The sequence below is a fragment of the Cryptomeria japonica genome, chromosome 6 (assembly GCF_030272615.1).
Source record: "Cryptomeria japonica chromosome 6, Sugi_1.0, whole genome shotgun sequence".
In the NCBI taxonomy this organism is placed as follows: domain Eukaryota; kingdom Viridiplantae; phylum Streptophyta; class Pinopsida; order Cupressales; family Cupressaceae; genus Cryptomeria; species Cryptomeria japonica.
This window is the reverse complement of record NC_081410.1, coordinates 5,537,532-5,559,751: the sequence shown is the minus strand read 5'-3', so window position 1 is coordinate 5,559,751 and position 22,220 is coordinate 5,537,532.

The following is a 22,220-nucleotide window of genomic DNA, read 5'->3' as shown; positions in this document are numbered from 1 at the left end:
TCAAACCTACAAGACCATAAATCACCTACAACTACAACACTTATCACAAATGGAGATCAAGAAAGAATAATTTGCTCAATGACCTAGGAATTTTTTATTGATGCATAAAAATATTATGTTGAAATGAATACAATAAATCCTTTTAAAAGGATGAATGAAACCCTAGATGCAAACCCTAAAGGAAGATTAAATTAGCCAACTTTCCAAGTGTCACAATCATGATAAATGAGACAACTTAAGATATTATTAGCCTAATCTAATTAAAAAAAGGAACCTAAGTTTATCTTAAATGAATAAAGTTATAAGGACCTAATTATAGAATTATTAGATAATGTCTTAATTACTCCAACAACCCCCTTGAAGATTAATTTATGGATAATCTATAGAGCTAAAGATGAATGCAAAATGAAAGCATGAATGGGTCCTAGCAATGAGGGTCTGGTTGGGTACCCATGTACAAACCAATACAACTCTTGCAAATAGAGAAAAGGAGAAAAATACAATGGGAAAAAACTCTCTACAAAAGAGAGAAAAAGAAATAAAAAGAGTACATGTGACAAGAATGAAGGACTCAAGATGCCCCTCAAACTATTGAATTATTCACATAAGTACAATCAATATCACCCCATAGGAGAGAAAGGAAGAGATGATGTATCCATCCATAATAATGAAACTTCACTGCCAAAGATGGACTCTCGAGGATGAATGTTGATGAAGATCCAAGAGTGGTGAGCCATAGTCCAAGAAACAAATCCAAAGATCAAGGTAGAAGAAAATCCATAAAAAGAGATGGAAGGAATAGTCTCTTGATTTCTACCATAGAAGATTTCTTAATTGTCCATATCTCTGAATGAAAAGAAGAAAATCCAAATAACTATGAACATGTACCTTATAAATAACTTCAAAAGGCACTGAAGATGGCATTATAAGAATACTCAAGCTACCATAAAAGAGGAAGTTAATATCCTCTAAATTATCCCCAATATATGTAGCACATAATGTGCCAAACAACCCTATAATACTTGGAAATTACTCATCTCTCAAATCCAAAACTCGAAGGGAACTATGATCTTGTTGAACTGAGCTAATCTTTGAAGAAGTAGGAGGTGGTGGAGGAGGCTCAACACAAGTCTTAGTAACCAAGGTGGATGATTTAAGCACACATAGTTTCAATTGATCAAACCTCTCTTCAAATACCAAATTCACTCTAGATGCATGAGAGTTAGGACCAGTCAGTAGAATTGCATGCTTAATGGGGTCAAAATGAGATAACTCATACAATCAAGATGCATAATCAATGTTGCCACTATAATAATCTCTTTACTATGCATTTCTCTAGTGAGCACTAAATCAAGGGTGAAAGGAGATTGGAAGATAATGAAGGGACATAAAGGAGATGATTGAATGTGCCATCTCCAACCTCAATAGAACCACAACTAGTAACACCCATATAAGTGTTATTATTCATCAAAATTTGTGGTAAAGTGAAAGGCTCATATTAAGAGAAAATACCCATGGATGATGCCATATGATGAGAGGCTCTTGAATCAATAAGTGACCTAGTGGACTCAAGGTGTGTCGATGAAAAGAGAGCATGTCCTTTCACCATATATTCACCACATGCCATAGAATTTATCCTAGAATGTTGTCTTGAAGTGGTAGAAGAGGATGAACTAGACGAAGGCAACTACATATGATTCTTCTAAAGAAGATATGCAAGCCCATCTATTTGCTTTGCATAACAATGATTCTCATCATGCCATGTTTTGGTGCAATAAGCACAATTAGGCTTGTTCTTCCTAGATGAAGACATCCCAAAAGAGGAAGAATCTGAATCTTTCACTTGAGACTTTGTAGCTAATTTATTAGATTATAAACCTCTACGCTTTTGCTTCTTCTTCTATGTTCCTATAGATGACTGAACAATAAAAGCCTCTAAATTAGAACCAAGAAGTGAATCAAGTTGTGTCAACTTGGTCTATTCCTATGTCAAGCACTCACAAAACACCTCAAAATAAGGCATAGTGAAGGCAATACACAAAGCATTTATTGTGAAATAAAATGTGAAAGCAAAGACCTAAAAGGAGCCTCAAAGCTTCAACAAAATAAAAAAAGGTGCACTAATTGTCAGTCTTGTCCTTAACACAACCTTGTAAAAATGATCCAATCAATTTGAATTTCTCTAGAAAGTCCTTAATGGAGGAGAAGGAATAAAGTATCAAAGATGTCAAATTTGACTCAATCTAAAGTGCATGAAACTCGTTAATACCCCAAAAAGCTCTATAAATTTGAGCCACATAGCTTGAGGAGTGTCACAAGATTCAAGATGAAATAGAAGACTATTTCAAATATGCATGCTAATCAAACCTGTAGCCTGGTCCATCTCGTCCCTATGCTAAAAGATCTCAAACTGTATGCAAAAAATTGTGAGTGCAAAACTAAAGAGATTTAAAAGATGAAATTTAACAATCAAGCAAACACATATTTCAACCACACTCAATATTAGGACACTAAAAGGGAAGAAAACTAGATAAAAAGAAAAATATAAATAATTAAGATGCAAACTCTATATTATTCCTCTGATTTGATTGTCCTTCAATTTGATGTGTGCTCGATCTACACTTCCAAGGCTGCTAGATATGATCCATTATGAGGAATTATGCCATATTAGCTCAAAACGTGGAGTAAAATGGATGCTAAAATGATATGGTTATGCAAAGGATGAGTGAATAATTCACCATTACGATGGTATGAAATTGAAAGTGGATGCAAAATGGATGTAAGATGAGGATTCAAAATGGCATTAAAATGGTATGAAAATGAGAAGTGGATGGATTGTGAAGGAAAATGAGGGGTTTAAATAGGCCAAGTTGGGAGAAGAAGAGGCATGAAAATGAGATACTTGTCCTTGAGAAGGGCAAGTGTCACGGATGCAAATGACAAGTGTCCTTGAGAAGAGCAAGTGTCATGGAAAAGAATGACAAGTTTCCTTGAGGACACATGCCTATTTGGAAGAGAGACACCCAAATAAGAAGGTTCCATTCCAAATATGACGATATTTCTAAATATCAAGATAATTCATGGATAGAAATGACAAGTGTCCTTGGGAAGGGAAAGTGTCATGGAAAAGAACGACAAGTGTCCTTAAGGACAAATGTCTATTTGGGAGAGAGACACTCAAATAAGAAGGTTTGTAATAACCCTTGCTGCAATTTTATATCAAATTTACAAAATTTTAATAACCCAACTTAGATTTATAATTTGCAACCAAATGGTGAAATCGGATATGTCAAAAATTGCACCAATGAACTCATAAACACTTAAAACACCCTCATGAAAAACATAAGAAGAAGATTCTACAAAAAAATTGTCATTTCAACATCATGCAAAAATATGTTTATGACAATCTACAAATCTGACATGACGCATTACAAAATAGACTCCAAAAATGGAGCTCAAAGCTTCACAAATCCACTATAAAATCCAAAATACTCTCCAAACTCCTCATACTTTCCCACAATAGAAAGATTCATGAAAATAAATATCTAACAATAGCCAAGAAGAACAATATATGTTGTTATTACTAGCAATACAAAGTTGGAATGAACTAAGAAACTACAACACACTAATTATTAGAACCCAAGCCAAAACAACACACATAAAGTCTCTTTGAAGCACAACTGCAACCCTTGAATATGATTGCCACTAGAGACTCATAAACACACTGCCTGCAATCCTCTATCCCCCTGGTTTATCAACCTAGAAGATCACTCCTTCAATGGTTTACCAACCTCTGAAGAAGAAGAACAAAACCTTGTTAAAATGATAAGATAGAATGAATGCCAAAAACAAGTCAGAATCACTATAAAAGGCACAATATTCCAAAAGGACTTTTGGGCACCAAAATCCCCATACCAAAGAGAAGGGAATATTGCATTTCAAAATTTGTAACTACCTTTCCAAAAATGCATCTCCACTTCCACCACTTGAATAGAAATTGTCATCTTATCCAGCTTTTTCATTTGAACTCAAGAAGACTAATAATTGCTAATTTTGAGATTCTCCAAAACCCCTTTCCATTTCTAGCTCCACTTAATTTAAAATGTCATTTAACAATTTCACATTAAAATCTGATTTGATAATTCCTCCATTTAGAACATTATTTCCCAAATTGTTTGCAAGACTTGTCGTACTAATTTTGAACAAACTGGCCTACTATAAATAGTAAGTTTTATTTTTGAAAAGTGGACATGATAAGTCTTCCCCCCCAAAGATTGCTTGTCCTCAAGAAATGGAGATTTGGATGGTCAACAATCTCTGGCCCTTCCCAAGTTGTGTCTTCAATGGGCAAACCTTTTCATTTGACCAAATGCTCTGCTGTGACTCTATTCCTTAGCTTCTTTTCTCGTATCTCTAATAGCTCTTCTAGAACTAAAATAAATTTTCCTTCATCATATAAAGGTGGTAGATTTGATGAAACTACTACTTGTTGTCCCACAACCTTCTTAAGAGAAGAAACATGGAAAACATTATATATTTTGTTGTTTGTTGGAAGCCCCAATTCGTAGGCTACCTTCCCCACCTTCTTGGTAATTCTGTAGGGCCCATAATACCTTGGCTTTAGTTTTTATGCACCATTTCTCTTCAAGGTGCTTTGCTTATATGGCTGCAATTGGACAAAAACCAAGTCCCCAACCTCAAAAAATCTCTTTGTTCTCTTCTTCTCAGCATAAATCTTTTGTTGATTTTGAGCATGATGCAAGTTATCTTTGAGTGACCTTAATACTTCTTGACTCTGTTTGACAAAGTCACTTGTTGAAGGTAATTTAATATCTTGAAATAATAGATCAACAAAGGAAATTTTCAAAAAGGAGGCATACCAATAGACATAGGATGGGAGGTATTGTAGCAATACTTTCCAAGATGTAACCACTTAACCCAAGCACTTTGTTGACTTGAAACATAGTTCCTCAAGTATCCCTCTATCCATTTGTTAACTATTTTTATTTTTCCATTAGTTTGAGGATGATAGCTCGTGCTACATGTGTGTTCAGTACCTGTCAAGTGAAAGAGTTCTTTCCAAAAAGAACTAAGAAACCTTCTATCTCTATCACTAACAATACTCTTTGGTAAGCCATGCAATCTGAAAATCTCTTTGAAGAATAATTTTGCTACTTGGGATGGCTTATAATCAGACGTGATAGGAGGGAAATGTGCATATTTAGTTTATACACCACAACATATATACAATCTTTACCTTGATCCTTAAGCAACCTAGTGATAAAGTCTATGGATATTCTCTCCCACTTTTGTTTAGGAATGGGAAGAGGTTGTAGTAACCCTGCTAGAAACATCTGCTCATTCGTGTTTTGTTGGCAAGCCATACACTTTGTGATATGTTTGAGGACATCCTCTTTCATCCCTTTCCAAACAAATATTTGTCAAATCTACCTATAATTTTTGAAATACCCTTGATGACTAGCTAAGGGGGTATCATGGAAAGCTCTCAACATCATCTCTTTAACCTTGGATCTTGGAACCAAAAATACTATATTCTTGTAATAGATCAGCCCATCTACAACTCTATGCTAGGATTCCCAAAGATACTGAGAGGGGGAGGTGAATCATTATCTAACCGGTTATTTAATTTATTTGATTTAAAACATGTAAAGCATATCAATACTGTATACTGGTAAACCAAGAATAATGCAATAAACAAGAATAACAATAACCACATGAAAAGCACACCATAACACAGTAGTTTAACGAGGAAACCCGGTGTGGAAAAAACCTCGGTGGGATTTGTGACCCATAATATTCGCTTACTGGCCAATAGGTGAATATTACTCTTACAATAGGGGCCTGCACAGGAAGGCCAAGTGCCTAGAGCTCACTGCTCAATTGCAAAATAAGAAGTCACACTGACTTACAAAATGGATTATACAATGATCTCATACATATATGAGTCATATTACAACTTGCTATGTCGGCTTACAATGATTTTATAATTAATTATAAAATACATTATAAACAAAATTCCTATCGGCCAGGGTGTCGGTATCCTTCCTTTGTCGATGTTCTATGTGCCGGTGTAGAGTTTGTCATTGCCGGTGTCGGTATATTGTCTTGCCAGTATCATATGATTGCAAAGTTGCCATCAATGACAAAACCTTCAATCACCTACAATTTCTCATTGGAGTGTGCATTTTCCAACACTCTATACCTATCATCCTCTACAAGCTCATCCAATATATTAGAAGAAAAATAATCCTTAGCATATTCTTTAATGATAGGGACCTTCCAATCGGTAAAAATAGAGGATAGAGAACATAGAGTAGGCATCCTAGAAAGAGCATCAACAACTATATTTTTCTTCCCTTTCATATACTCAATCTCAAAATCATAAGCTTGTAATTTACTTACCCACTTTTGTTGACATTCATTTAAATCCCTTTGGTTAAAAAAAAACTATGGACTATTATGATCTGTTTTAGCCACAAACTTTCCACATACAAAATATTGCCTAAACTTGTCTAGTGCATGCATGATTGCTAACATTTCTTTGTCATAAATGGAGTATCCTTTATCTTCTACTTAATTTTTTACTCTCAAGAGAAATTGGATGCCCCTTTTGAGTTAGGATGACCCCTAAACCTTCTATGGATGCATTACATTCAACAACAAAAGGCAGAGAAAAATCAGGAATTGCAAGCACTCACCATGAGCTCATTACCTCTTTGAACTTGTCAAAAGTTTTTTGTGCTTCTTCTATCCAAGCAAAAGCTCCTTTCTTGGTTAAATCAATCAAAGAGGCGGAAAGTTGAGAAAATCATTTGACAAACCTTTTGTAATAGCTACACAACCCAAAGAACCCTCTCAATTGAGTAAGATTGGTTGGTGGTGGCCAATTCAATATCACTTGAAACTTTTGTTGATCAACCAATTAGGAAAATTAGTGTTTACATTATATTTGATTTGTTAAAAATTATGTAAATGTAGAAAGGTAATTACTATTGTAATATAGTGATGTTGCTAATAAACAACTCACTAATATAGGTTTGGATGGTTAGTCGCATATATTGTTGAAGTAACAATATATCACAATGGTTAGTGGTTAATGTGTTATACTCACGAATGATATTCTGAGATATTTGTTATAACGCCTCCCTATTAAATAGAAGGTTGTTTGGCTATGTAAGTGGTTATATATTAGCCATGTATTGAGTGTTGAAAAATAGAGCACGTATTGTTTGATTTAATTATTTTAGTTTTTTCCCTTCTCTGTCTCATATTTTTTATTATAGTATCAAAGAAGGTCTACTAAAATGAGTTTGTGAGATCATTCTCTCACCTGATTATGTGAATATCCCTATGATTTGGGAGAGTGGAATCATATTACATTTGGCTAGATGTAATTCATTAGTGATTGAAGGCTACGATATTTGCTTGGAGATCGAGATTATTATTGCAGATGATCCTTATCACTTGTTTGTCTACGACTTTGGATTGTTGGCAGCAAAGTGATCATTTGAGATTGTAAACTTGCCATAGACTGAGTATAAACTTGTTGGCATAACTGATGGTGTTGGCACAATCGGTTCATCAGATTAGTATTGTCATTCATGACTAACACTTACCGATGGATAAGGCCAAGCTCTTAGGCAAGGAGGTGTGGTGAACCTCAATGGTTTACTCATGGCTGCAAATAGTATGGAGGATTTAGTGCTTCCCAAATATGCATTATTGACACACCTAAGCAATATGTTGGTAGAAGACTAATCGGTTGAAGGATAAATAGAGCAGCTGATCGGTCAGTCAAGCATCTGATAGATGTTGAGATCAATTTCATAAACTGACAATTGAAATGATGATCTGGTCACAGAGGTGACTCAGATTGCAATTTAGTAGTCTTATGCATGACCGAAACACTCTGGACAGATAGGTGATCAGTCTAATTGATGATCAGTGACCAGTGGCAAAACGTGAAGAGTTACACTGGTGATATAGGTTGAAGGATGATATCCACCGAGAATCTTGGAGCAGTGACCGATAAGATGGATGCGATGACCAAAGGTGATTCAGTCATGGCGAGATATCATCAATCAAATGGATAGTGAAGTCTACAAAAGTTAAACAACCAATTAAGGTGAGATTTGTGCAGATTTTCTAGTTCAGATTAAAAAGATAGAACATGACCTAGAGGTTGGTGAAATTATGAGTTACAGAGGCAGTTAAGGATGAGTCGCTAGAGAGATTGATAGAGAGCACGCAAACAGAGTGCGGGAAGATTTGGAAAGTTTTGAATATCAAATCTATTGAGTTTTGTATAAAGGTTTTTGGCGAAAACCAAAAAGATTGATCGTAAAAATTGCAAAGTGCAATTTTGAGGAGAAGTGATCCAGCAAGGTGAGAAGAGGGAAGAACTACTAAGTGAATAGAAGAGTGGTGAAGAGAGTGTGCAGAGCTCCAATAGTGTGAAGAGTAGAGAAAGAATGCAAAGCACCACTAGAGTGTAGAGCAAGTGTGATGCAGAGCACCGATAGAGTGCAGAGCAAGTGTAACCGGTGGTCAAACTGAAGAGCTTCATTTGGATCTGATTAAGCTAAGAGTAGCTATTATAGTAGATCATTCTCTTTATTGTTTTCGAATAACTACAACAGTAAAATCTCTTAACCGGGTGGACTTTAACAGGTCCCTTTATAAAATCCCTTAACCAGGTGACATCTTAAATGATGTTCCTAAGTCCTTTAACAAGGCTACCTCTAACAGGGTAAAGGTTCTAACAGGCCTTAAAGAAAATCCCTTAACCGGGTGACACCTAACAGTGTCTTTGTAATCTCCTAACAAGGATGGCTCCTCACCGAGCATACTCCAAAAGAGTGCAGATTTTTTGAGTTTCTACTCACACCGTAGTTTTCTCCCATTTGGATTTCCATGAGATAAAGCTTGGTAGTCATGTGTGTTTCATTTTTATGTGCATGTTTCTTATCAATGTTTCTTATACTAATAAGTGTTAAATTTTGAATAGAAGTTTTGGTTAAGGTTAAATCTGCAATAAACCGGTATAATGTTGATTCACCCCTCCCCTCTTAGCACTAGTTGGGACTAACAATTGGTATCAGAGCCTTGGTCCTTAGATTCAGAAGAGCTTAACAACTTAAGAAAAGATCCAAGATGATACGAAAAGAAGGCCCCAAGTTCTCTAAGGAGAATTACACATTATGGTGTGGTAGAATGAAGCTCTACCTAAGAACACTAGGAGATCAATACTAGAATCATGTAATCATAGAGCACAATGAACCTATAGGGGTTCTCATTGTAGATCAGATCAAGGAAAAGCAAGATAACATTGCAACTATGGATGTGATTGCTAGTACTCTATCTAATAATGAGTATGTTGAGGTTCAAGATCTAAAAACAACCTATGAGATATGGAATAAGCTAAAGATTGTTTATGGAGGAGATCCTCATGTACAAAAAGATAAGGTGGATAGTTTAAGAGGCAAGTTTGATGAGATGAGGATGCAAGAAGGAAAAAATATAGAACAGTACAACAAAAGAATAAAGGATGTTGTAAATTCCATCAGAAGTGCTGGAGGAAAACTTGAAGAAGATGATGTGTTCAGCAAAATCTTGATAACCTTGCTACCACAATATGCCATGAGGGTTTCTGCAATTTAGGAACTCAAATCTTTGGGAACAGTTAATGCTACACTTGACTCCCTGATCGCTAAGTTGACTACCTTTGAACTGAGCAACTATGATAACAGTATGCCTAAGATTGATGTTTCCTTCAAATCTTCCATGACACTTGCACCAACAATGAGAAGAAACGAAACCGGAAGTAGTTCTACTGCAAGAACCAGTCATTCTCATGAACATGACAACTTGTTATCTGAAGAACAGGAACAAGATAAGCTTCAAGCCCTAATAGCAAGAAGGTTTCCAAGAGGAAAAGGGAAGTACAAAGGTAAACTACCCCTGAAGTGTTTGTCATGTGATAAAATAGGTCATATTGCATCCAGATGTCCTGACAATGATAGTAAGGATAACTTTAGAAGATACAAAGAGAAGAGCAAGAAGGAGTACTATCTTGCAGAAGGAGGAATTACTGATGAAGAATCAGAAGGATCTGATGGAGAAGGGATTGCATTTTTAGTGGTAAAGGAAGATAGAATAGAAGAAAGCTATTGATCAGAAGCAAATTTGAAATATTGTAAATAATATTTTCATATTTTTTCTAGTTTTTCTATATGTTAGTATTTGACGTTTTTGAAGGCCTTTGAGGCACTTTCAGCCCTTGAAACTTTGGCTTGTCCCTTAGAACATTTCCATAGGCAGGTGCTTTCAAGACTTCACCTTAAGCTCTTGGAGACCTTTCCAATGAGTTAAACGGCTCATAATTTTGAGTCCAGAGTAGAAAGTTATGCCTAGTTAAAGTTAGGACAAAATTTCATATAGTTTTTTGAAATTTTCGTACTTTTAGATTTTATTATGTAAATAAACAGATGTGACTGTTGGGTTTTGATTCTCAAGGGGTTTTGGTGACCCTTAGAATCTCATGAACTGATATATGTTAAATTTTTGAATTGAATAGATCATTTTTTTTGGCTTGCTTCAATTCTATGTTTACTTTGTTCATGTAAACAAATCCACAATACCGCAGGTTCTCACTCAGGTGTTGTCATCTGAATCCATAATTTGGATCAGTGGTATCAAAGCAAGTTTGCTCTTTTATGTCATATCACACACGATCAACATATCAAAGATTGGGGTTGGAAACAAGGAATCCTTTAGACTACCTTCCTTTGAGACGCACACGATCGCATATGGCTAAGTTGGAGACCGATGATGACATTATAGCGTTGGTTGCAGATGCATTAACAAAACAAGGTGAAGAAATGATGGAGTAGTTCAAGAAAATATTGGAAAGTATTGGGTCACAACAAAAACCACCATTCATAGGGTATACACCATTCAAGGTGCAAGTGAATTTCGATATACCCACATTTCAGGGAAAGATTGATGCGGATGTTGTTGATGATTGGGTTTCAAAACTGGAAAGGTTTTTCTCTGTCAACCAGTTCTTAGGTGAAGAGAAAATAACTTTCACTCTTCTCAAAGTTGAAAATCATGTGAAACATTTGTGGGAAGCGAACTTAGCATCCAAGGCAGCAGAAACTGGCAGTGCTTCTATCTTTTATCAAAAACCCACATGGGGAGAATTCATGGAGCACATAAAGGAAGAATACTTTCCTGTGGATACATATGAACAGAAATATATGCAGTGGCAATTGCTTCGATAGAAAAAGGACCAAACTATTCAAGAATATACTAATATGTTTCATGCTTTAGCAGCAAAGCTTGGCATCAAAGATTGTGAGAAGCACTGAGTTTTGAAATATCAGAGTGGACTTCATAGGTATATCCAAACCAAAATGGAATTTATGAACATAGAGACTCTACCTAGTGCATATAAATTTGGTACAAAAATTGAGGAGAAATTCGAACAGAAAGGAAGGAGGGATAACTTCGCAAACAATTGATGGCAGGGTGAAGGTGGCAAAACTACATGGAAACAAACCTCCAAGGAATCTTCTCCCAATTCACCAATGAGAAAGGCATGGGGTATGAACAAAACACAAGAAAATGGTATGTGGTGTGAATTCCATAAGAGTCCCTCTTATAACACAAAATATTGCAGAATTATAAAAAATTTAATGATAGAGACGCATGAGGACAAGGCAGAACCTAAGGTGGAAGAATCTTGCACAGAAGAAAGTCATGAATAGGTCATTGAGGCTAATCCATATGCAACGGTAGCTACTACAAAGATATTGCCCCGGGAGGATGAGGAGAGATTGTTCCACTGACAGATGTGGATCAGAGGAAAATCCCTGCACTTTATTGTTGATATTGGAAGTCAAAAGAACCTAATCTCAGTAGAGACTATGAAGAGATTGAATCTGAAAACAACAGCACACCCGCAACCCTATTCAATGAGATGGGTAAGTCAAAGGAGAGATATCCAAGTGCACCAACAGTGTCACCTTTCATACTCTATAAAGCCTTTCAAAGATGAGGTAATCTGTGATGTGGCTCCTTTAGATGTTTGTGATGTTCTATTGGGACAACCATATATGTACCAGTGCCATGGTGTTTATCAGTCCAGACCTCGCAGCGTGACAATCAGATTAGGTGAGCAGAAATATCGAATACCAGAGGCAAGCCCTGCATACACTACCTCTTTGATTAGTGCTAAGCAATGTAAGAGGATGGTTGCCAAAACGGGAACATTCATATTACTGATGATTCATTCTGAAGAAGAGAGAAAGTCATTATATAATTCACATGCCATCACAAACACCACAACCCTACAAAAAAGATCAATGGATCAAATTTTGACAAAATATGAGAATTTGTTTAAGTTACCAACTGGGGTACCTACACACTACCAAGTGAGATACACTATTGATTTGATACTAGGAACTCCATTGCCTAATGAACCAGTCTACCATAGATCAGTATTTGAAAATAATGAAATTAAGAGGCAAATACAGGAATTGATTAAGGGACATATTCATCCAAGTGCATCACCCTGTGGCAATCCCATTATTCTGGAAAAGAAAAAGGATGGAACTTGGAGACTTTGTATTGACTATAGGGCCTTGAACAAATTTTTTGTCAAAAATAGGTATCCATTTCCCCAGATAGATGACCTCTTGGACCAATTTAGAGGGGCCTGATTCTTCACAAAAATTGATTTGAAATTGGGATACCATCAAGTACCAATTTACTTAGTTGATGTGTGGAAGACAACTTTCAAATCTAAAGAGGGATTGTTTGAATGGCTAGTGATGCCTTTCGGTCTAACAAATGCCCCAACGACATTCATGAGAATGATGAACAATATACTCAAACCATTCACTCATTCCTTCGTGATGGTATATTTGGATGACATAATCATCTTTAGCAAAACTTGGGAGGACCATTTACAACATGTGGAAAAAATTCTCTCTACTTTACAAGGTCATGGGCTTTATGCAAACAAAAAAAAGTGCTCCTTTTGTATGCAGAGTATCAGATACTTAGGATATGTTATTGACAGTGAGGGTTCATGTTGATCTGGAGAAGATACAAGTGATTAAGGGCTGACCATCTCCTAGAAATCTGACAGAGTTACGAAGTTTCCTCGGGTTGGCAAAATTTTATCGCAGATTTGTGTTGGGGTTTTCCTGTTTGTCTTGGCCTCTAAATCAGTCATTACGGGGGGAATACAAGAAAATTTTAAATGGACAGGTGCTCAACAAGAAGCATTCGAGGAGTTAAAACAAAGGTTATGTTCTACACCAGTTTTATCTCTTCCTGACCTGCAACAATCATTTGAAATACAAACCGATGCATCAGAATATGCCCTAGGAGTAGTCCTCATACAACATGGTCACCCAATTGCATATCATAGTCAGACTTTTTATGATACAGTGCGTCGGTATGCCACTTACTACAAGGAACTGTATGTTATTGTTCAAGGTTGTAAATAGTGGAAACATTATATTTTGGGTAAGGAGACTGTCATCCACACAGACCATAAACCTCTTCAATTTTTGCAAACACAAGGGAAGTTGCAGAATGATCGACATCAACGATGGTCAGCCTATCTTTAACAATTTCATCTCAATATTCACCACAAGAAGGGAAGCACTAACAAAGTAGCAGACTATTTGAGTAGGCCTCTGATTGCAGCTATAAGTATGGTATTGGACTCATGTGGTCATCAAACTGAAGCCTAGGCTTGCTTGTATGAGAATGATGTTGAATTTGCAGATGTTCATAATCAATTGGTGAAGGGACATCAAGTGAATGACTTCTATTTGCAGGATGGAATGCTTTTTCACCTTGGCCAAATCTGTGTGCCCAATGCAGAATGCAAAAAGTTGATATGGGAAGCTCACTATAGTAAGGTTGTTGGTCATTTTGGCATAGGTAAGACTACTGCTATACTTCAGAGGTATTTTTATTGGGTAAATTTGAGAAATGATGTCATTACATATATTCAAACTTGTACCACATGTGTTATTGCTAAGCCTGCCAATCGTAAACTTGGACTGTATTCACCTCTTCTTGTTCCTGAAAAACCTTGGCATTCAGTTTCTATGGACTTTATGTGTGGTCTTCCTACCACCAAAAGAGGCCACGATTGTGTGTATGTTGTGGTAGATAGGTTCTCAAAAATGGTAGTAATAGTGGCTTGTAAAAAAACAATTTCTGCAGAGGACACTACTAAGCTTTTCTTTGAACACATTTGGGTTCATTTTGGTCTATCGAATAGCATTATCTCAAATAGGGACAACAGGTTTCTTAGTAAGTTCTGGTCAACATTATGGGAAAAGATGGACACAAAATTAACAAAGTCTACTGATTTCCATCCTCAAATAGATGGCCAAACAAAGGTAGTGAATCGGATGATCATTCACATCCTACGCATGTATCACACAAAACATCCCCGCACATGGGATGAAAGTCTTCCATACGTGCAACATAGCTACAACAGGGCAATTCACAGTTCAACTGGTCACAACCCATTTGAGGTTTGTCTTGGTTATCAACCACTTGCACCAATGGATGTTGCCATACCACTTATTCAACCCAATCTAGTTCCACGTGTTGGTAAGGAGGAAGATAAGGCAATCTAATTCATTGATAGAATTCATCATCTGCAACAACAAGTTCATGAAATCTTGGAGCATACCAATAATAAATGTAAGGAGAGACATGATGAGCATCATACTCCTCATAATTTTCAAGTCAGAGACAAGGTGTGGTTGCATATCCAGAAGAAATGATTGCAGGGTCCCAATAGGAACCTTCATCCTCTGCGTTATGGGTCATACACAATCATCAAGCAAGTTGGTGATAATGCTTTTGAGCTTAATCTACCCCCATTTCTGAGTCTTCATCCAGTCTTCAATGTGGAACTCTTGAAGCCATATTTTCCTCCACTATTAGATGTTGCAGATGTGGTAGAAACAATTTCCACTACAGAATTGAATCCAGATCCAACTTCTCCATTCAAATGTGATCAGATCATGGACACCATGGTGAAAACACTCAAACAGTAGTAGATCTATCTATACAAAGTGGTCCGAGCAGGGAAGAATGCTCAACAAGGAAAGTGGTTTACCATGGAACAGATTGAGCTACGTTTTCCTCATCTCATTTAGAGTTTTGATGAAATGGGGCCCATTGCTTTTCAAGGGGGAAGTAATGATTAGAAGCAAATTTGAAATATTGTAAATAATATTTTCATATTTTTTCTAGTTTTTCTATATGTTAGTATTTGGCGTTTTTGAAGGCCTTCGGGGCACTTTCCGCCCTTGAAACTTTGCCCTGTCCCTTAGAACATTGTCATAGGCAATTTCTTTCAAGACTTAGCCTTAAGATCTTGGAGACCTTTCCAACGAGTTAAATGACTCGTAATTTCGAGTCCGAAGTAGAAAGTTATGCCTAGTTAAAGTTAGGACAAAATTTCATATAGTTTTTTAATATTTTCGTAGTTTTAAATTTTATTATGTAAATAAACAAATGTGACTATTGGGTTTCGATTCTCAAGGGGTTTTGGTGACCCTTGGAATCTCATGAACTGATATATGTTGAATTTTTCAATTGAATAGATCACTTTTTTTGGCTTGCTTCAATTTTGTGTTTACCTTGTTCATGTAAACAAATCCACAATACCGCAGGTTCTCACTCAGGTGTTGTCATCTGAATCCATAATTTGGATCAGTTATATAGCACTAATTTATAGTTAAAACCAATATGGAGACTAGGTAATTGATAGTGGTTGCACTCACCACATGACTGGTGATAGGAACAAATTCCTTAGCATGGAGAACTATGATGGAGGACTGGTGAGATTCGGCAATGATGCTCCATGTGCGGTAAAAGGTAAGGGATCTATTTCCCTAAATGATAAAACTAATTGTGAAGATGTTTACTGGGTAGAAGGGATAAAGTATAGTCTGTTAAGTGTTGCACAACTTAAGAATAAGGGTTACTGGTTGGATTTTAATGAAGGAATATGAAAAATAAGTGATAAATCAAGAGGTCTGATTGCTACCAGTAAACAAACTAAAGGTAATTTGTTCTACCTAGATACCACTGTAGGAAGTTGCCTAATGGAAAAGGTAGAAGACAGATGGTTGTGGCACAAAAGATTGTGTCATGTTAATTTTGATAGCATAGTGAAGGTTAATAGAATGAAATCTGTCAAAGGTATGCCTGACATTATGAAACCTGAGAATTATTTGTGTAAAGATTGTTAGCTTGGAAAGTTGACCGGATCTAGTTTCAGCAACAAATCTTATTCATCTGAGAATGTGCTAGACCTAGTGCATACAAATTTGTGTGGTCCTATGAGTACTAAGATTTTCTATGCGGACCAGTACTTCATTTTGTTTGTAAATGATTTCTCAAGAATGATGTGGGTTGTATTCTTGAAAGAAAAATCTGAAGCCTTTCACATGTTCAAGGTCTTCAAGGCTCGAGTGGAGAGAGGAACCAATAAGAGTCTGAAATATTTGATATCGGATAGAGGAGGAGAGTTCACCTCTCAAGAGTTTATAAATTACTATGAAGAATAGGGAATTATAAGGCAAATGTCTACACCTAGAACACCTCAATAGAATGGAGTTGTTGAAAGAAGAAATAGAATTGTAATTGATTGTGCAAGGACTCTGATGATGCAGAAGGATATTCCACATATCTTTTAGAGAGAAGCAGTGAGTACTATTGTGTATACCTTGAACCAGATTCAGGTGAAGAAGGGGACAAATAAGACCCCATATGAATTATGGTGTGGATACTCACCCAATGTGAGTTACTTCAAGGTATTTGGAAGCAGGTGCTACATCGAGAGGGATGAGTACTCTGGAAAGTTCGATCCTAAGAGTGATGAAGGAACCTTCTTAGGTTACTCCACAAAGAGTAAAACATATTGGTGTTTGAACAAAAGGACCGGTAAGATTGTGGAGAGTGCAAATGTCAAAGTAGATGAGTTCTCTAAGAAAAATGAACAGGATAGCAAGAGTGAACCAGAGGACTATCAAGGATTCGTTTACACTGTATCGGTTGAACCTGTTGCAGAGAATCCTAATGTAGCTACAAATGAGGAAACATGTGAAGTAGAACCTACAAAACTGGTAGAAGAAGCTCCAAGAAATGAACTGATACAACCAAGGTATGTCAAAAACAATCATCATGCTAACAATATTATTGGTGACAAAAATGCAGGAGTATTGACTAGAAGAAAAGCAAGGGAGAGTACCTATTTGCTATCTAAAATTGAGCCCAAAATAGCAAAGGCGGCTCTAAAAGATGAAGATTGGATCAAATCTATGGAGGAAGAACTGGAGCAGATTGAGAAAAATGAAACTTGGATCGTTGTGCCCAGACCGGAAAACAAAAATGTAATAGGCACCAAGTGGGTGATTAGAAACAAAATGGATGAAATCGGTCAAGTAGTAAGAAACAAAGCAAGGTTAGTCTGCAAAGGGTATGCACAGGAAGAAGGTTTGGACTATGGAGAGACATTTGCACCAGTGGCCAGACGAGAAGGAGCCAGAATATTGCTTGCTTATGGTTCCTACAAGAAGTTCAAGGTCTACCAAATGGATGTCAAATCAGCATTCTTGAATGGTGTTTTAGAGGAAGAAGTGTACATTGAGAAACCAGAAGGGTTTGCTTCAGAAGATGGAAGAGACATGGTATGTAAACTAAAAAAGGCTTTGTATGGGCTTAAAAAAGCACCAAGAGCTTGGTATGAGAGGTTGCACTCATACCTGATAAGTATAGGGTTCATGAGAACCACTGACAATAGTAACTTGTATCTGAAGACTGGACAAAAAGGAAAACATCTGATTGCAGAGATTTTTGTAGATGACATCATCTTTGGAGGAGATGATGAAATGAGCAGAGGTTTTGCAGAAGAAATGAAGAAATAATTTGAAATGCCCATGACTGGTGAAATAAAATTCTTCATCAGTCTGCAAGTATCTCAGCTAAAGAATGGTATATTCATTAGCTAGAACAAATACATAAGGGAAATATTGAAGACTTTTGGAATGGAATATTTGAAACATGTTGCAACCTCGATGGTTATAGGTTTCAAGCTCTCCAAAAATGATAAGGCTAATGAAGTGAGTGAGACACTATACCGATCCATGATCGGTAAGTTGTAGTATGTAGTGCACAGTAGACTAGATATAGCACAAGTAGTTGGCTTGGTTGCTAAATTTGCTGCAAATCCAAAAGAGACACATATGGTGGTGATTAAGAGGATATTTAGATATCTCAAGGGGACTGAATGGTCTCTAGTATCCACATAAGGGAAATTTCAACTTAAGTGTCTTCACTGATGCAAATTGGGCAGGGAACATTGATGATAGAAAGAGCACTAGTGGAGGTGAATTATTTCTTGGAGATAGGATTGTGTCATGGACAAGCAAGAAATAGAATTGTATCTCTCAATCCACAGCTGAGGCGGACTATGTGGCTAGTGCAATCAGCTGTACACAGGTAGTATGGATTAAGAAGATCTTGGAAGGTATCCAAGAAAAGGTGACTGAACCGGTGGTGATACACTGTGACAATACAAGTGCCATTAACATATCAAAAAACCTAGTAATGCACTCTAAGACCAAACATATTACAATAAAATATCATTGTCTTAGGGAACAAATGCAGGACAAAGAAGTTAGACTAGAATATGTGCCAACCAAGGATAGGTTGCAGACATATTCACCAAGCCGCTACCTAAAAATACTTTTGAGTATCTTGGAGGTAAGTTAGGGGTAATTCCCCTGCATACTCTAAGGTGAGTGAAGATTAGAACAACATCAATCCGATATGATTTTCTTGAAAATTCTATGTCTTTGGATTGATGATTATGGACTACTCATGTTAGGGGAGTAGTCATTACAACATGTGAAATAGGATGTCTAGACTACACCTTTGGCATTGTTGTCAAAGGGGGAGTGAAGTCAGATGGAACATGAAGGGAGATGAAGTCATATGTGGCATGAATGGAAGCTAGTGAAAGGGGGAGTAAGATCTTTACTCAAGATCAAACGAAGAAATTGATCAGTACAGCAGAAGCAAAAGTGACTGGTTGCTAAAAGAGAAGTTTGAAGTGTTGCCATCAATGCCAAAGGGGGATATTGTTGCCATAATTGATGGTGTTGGCACAACCAGTTCATCAGATTAGTATTATCAATGATGACTAACACTTACTGATTAATAAGGCCAAGCTCTTAGGCAAGGAGGTGTGGTAAACCTCAATGGTTTACTCATGGTTGCAAACAGTATGGAGGATTTAGTGCTTCCCAAATATGCATTATTGACACACCTAAGCAGTATGTTGGTAGAAGACTAATTGGTTGAAGGATAAACAGAGCTGCTGACTGGTCAGTCAAACATCTGATAGATGTTGAGATCAATTTTTTAAACTGACAGTTGAAATGATGATGCGGTCACCAAAGGTGACTCAGATTGCAGTTTATTAGTCTTATGCATGACCAGAACACTCTGGACAGATAGGTGATCATTCTGATTGATGATCAGTGACCGGTGGCAAAAGGTGAAGAGTTACATTGGTGATACAGTTTGAAGGATGATATCCACCAGGAATCTCAGAGCAATGACCGATAAGATGGATGTGATGACCAAAGGTTAGTCAACCATGGTGAGATATCATCAAACAAATGGATAGTGAAGTCTACAGTAGTTAAACAACCAGTTAAGGTGAGATTTGTGCGGATTTTCCAGTTCGCATTAAAAAGACAAAACACGACCTAGAGGTTGGTGAAATTATGAGTTGCAGAGGCAGTTAAGGATGATTCATTGGTGAGATTGATGGAGAGTGCATAGAGAGAGTGCGGGAAGATTGGGAAAGTTTTGAGTTTCAAATCTATTGAGTTTTGTATAAAGGTTTTTGGCGAAAACCAAAAAGATTGATCATAAAAATTGCAAAGTGCAATTCTAAGGAGAAGCGATCTAGCAAGGTGAGAAGAGGGAAGAATTGCTAAGTGAATAGCAGAGTGGTGAAGAGAGTGTGCAAAGCTTGAATAGTGTGAAGAACAGAGAAAGAATGTAGAGCACCAGTAGAGTGCATATCAAGTATGATGCAGAGCAACGGTAGAGTGCAAAGCAAGTGTAACCGGTGGTCAAACTGAAGAGATTCATTTGAATATGATTAAGCTAAGAGTAGCTATTACAGCAGATCATTCTCTTTGTTATTTTCTAATAACTACAACAGTAAAATCCCTTAACCGAGTGGACTTGAACAGGTCCCTTTGTAAAATCCCTTAATCGGGTGACATCTTAAATAATGATCCTAAGTCCTTTAACAAGGCTACCTCTAACTGAGTAAAGGTTCTAACATGCCTTAAAGAAAATCCCTTAACTGGGTGGCACCTAACAATGTCTTTGTAATCTCCTAATAGGGATGGCTCCTCACCAGGTGTACTCTAGAAGAGTGTAGATTTTGTGAGTTTCTACTCACATCGTGGTTTTCTCCCATTTGGGTTTCCATGAAATAAATCTTAGTAGTCATGTGTGTTTCATTTTTATGTGCATGTTTCTTATGAATGCTACTTATACTGATAAGTGTTAAATTTTGAATAGAAGTTTTGATTGAGGTTAAATCTACAATAAACAGGTATAGTGTCGATTCACCCCTCCCCTCTCAGCACCGGTTGGGACTAACAAAACTTGTATATGGCATGAGTACATCTAGATTGGACGAGCCTTGTTGGTTTAAGAGTATCCCTTCCTTGCTGATTGAAGTAACCTGTGAGCTCAAGGATACAAATATCCAAATTGACAAGGATTTCAATCACAAATTGTCAAACTATGAATTTACCTATAGATCGCATCTTGTTTGGCTTGCAACTATTTCAACACGTTGGTCAATAATTTCTTGTAGAGATTCATCAGTACAGTTGTCCATCACCAAGATTTCTTTTGAAGGCTCTTGCAACATATAATTAGGCTATGGTCACATGCAAAAATCACATCACAAGGTGCATTTACATAAGATATCTCAAGGACCTGAAGGACGTCAATTTGAAATTCTCCATGGGACTTGTTGTAGCATCTTTTTGCCTTGATAATTTTGTTGAACCTCAAAAGTGTGGTTATGGACTTCACTACAATTCTCTTTAGGTGTAGTATTTTGTTAAGTTTGTTAGACATGTTTGAGTCTAAATAACATACATTTATAAGTCAACCCCATTTTGTTTAGAATAGGGTCCACTTTAGAAAGTCATTAATGGTCATGTCATTAAAAATGTTGAAAAAAAAGAAACATTATTTCAATTGTAAACGGATGCACTTTCTCTTGTACGCAACATTCACTTTATGGGGAGGGGCATTTTAAATTAAACTTTAAAGTTAAATTTGCTAAGTAGCAAATCCAATGGAGGCATGAGGCACTGGAGGTTGGATGACACTCAACGTCCTCTCGTTAGTCACCAACGAATAAGTGGAATTTTACATTATTGGGTGGGGGGGGGAATATAACCAATGTTCCATTCCCATTTATGATATGTGTGGTGATTCTATGTAACTTCCCTGATGTGAAAGCATAGTGGAAAACAAAAGCACCAAAGTAAGTCAATTCATGGATCTTGAAAGGATTTGTGGGAGGATCCAAAAAAAAAAACTAGGTGAACAGATGAGTGGAGGTTCCTGTTCATGTCAAGGTTTGTGGTAAGTCTATTTAAAACCATGGGAGGAGAGAGCCTTTCTTTGGATCAAGGTCATGAGTCACATAGTTGGACATGCCACAAGCACAAGGATATTGCAGAAGAGTGTGAATATTTCTCTACCATGCAAACATTAAGGGGCGAATGTTAGGAAAATTAATGTTTGCATTATATTTTAGGTGTTAGTAATTATGTAAATGTAGAAATGTATTTACTATTGTAATAGTGATGTTTTTAATATAAAACTCACTAATATAGGTTTGGATGGTTAGTCGCATATATTCTTGAAATAACAATATATGACAATAGTTAGTGGTTAATGTGTTATACCTGTGAATGATATTTCGAGATATTTCTTACAACAGCTCCCTATTAAATAGGAGGTTGTTTGGCTATGTAAGTGGCTATATATTAGCCATGTATTGAGTGTTGAAAAATAGAGCATGTATTGTTTGATTT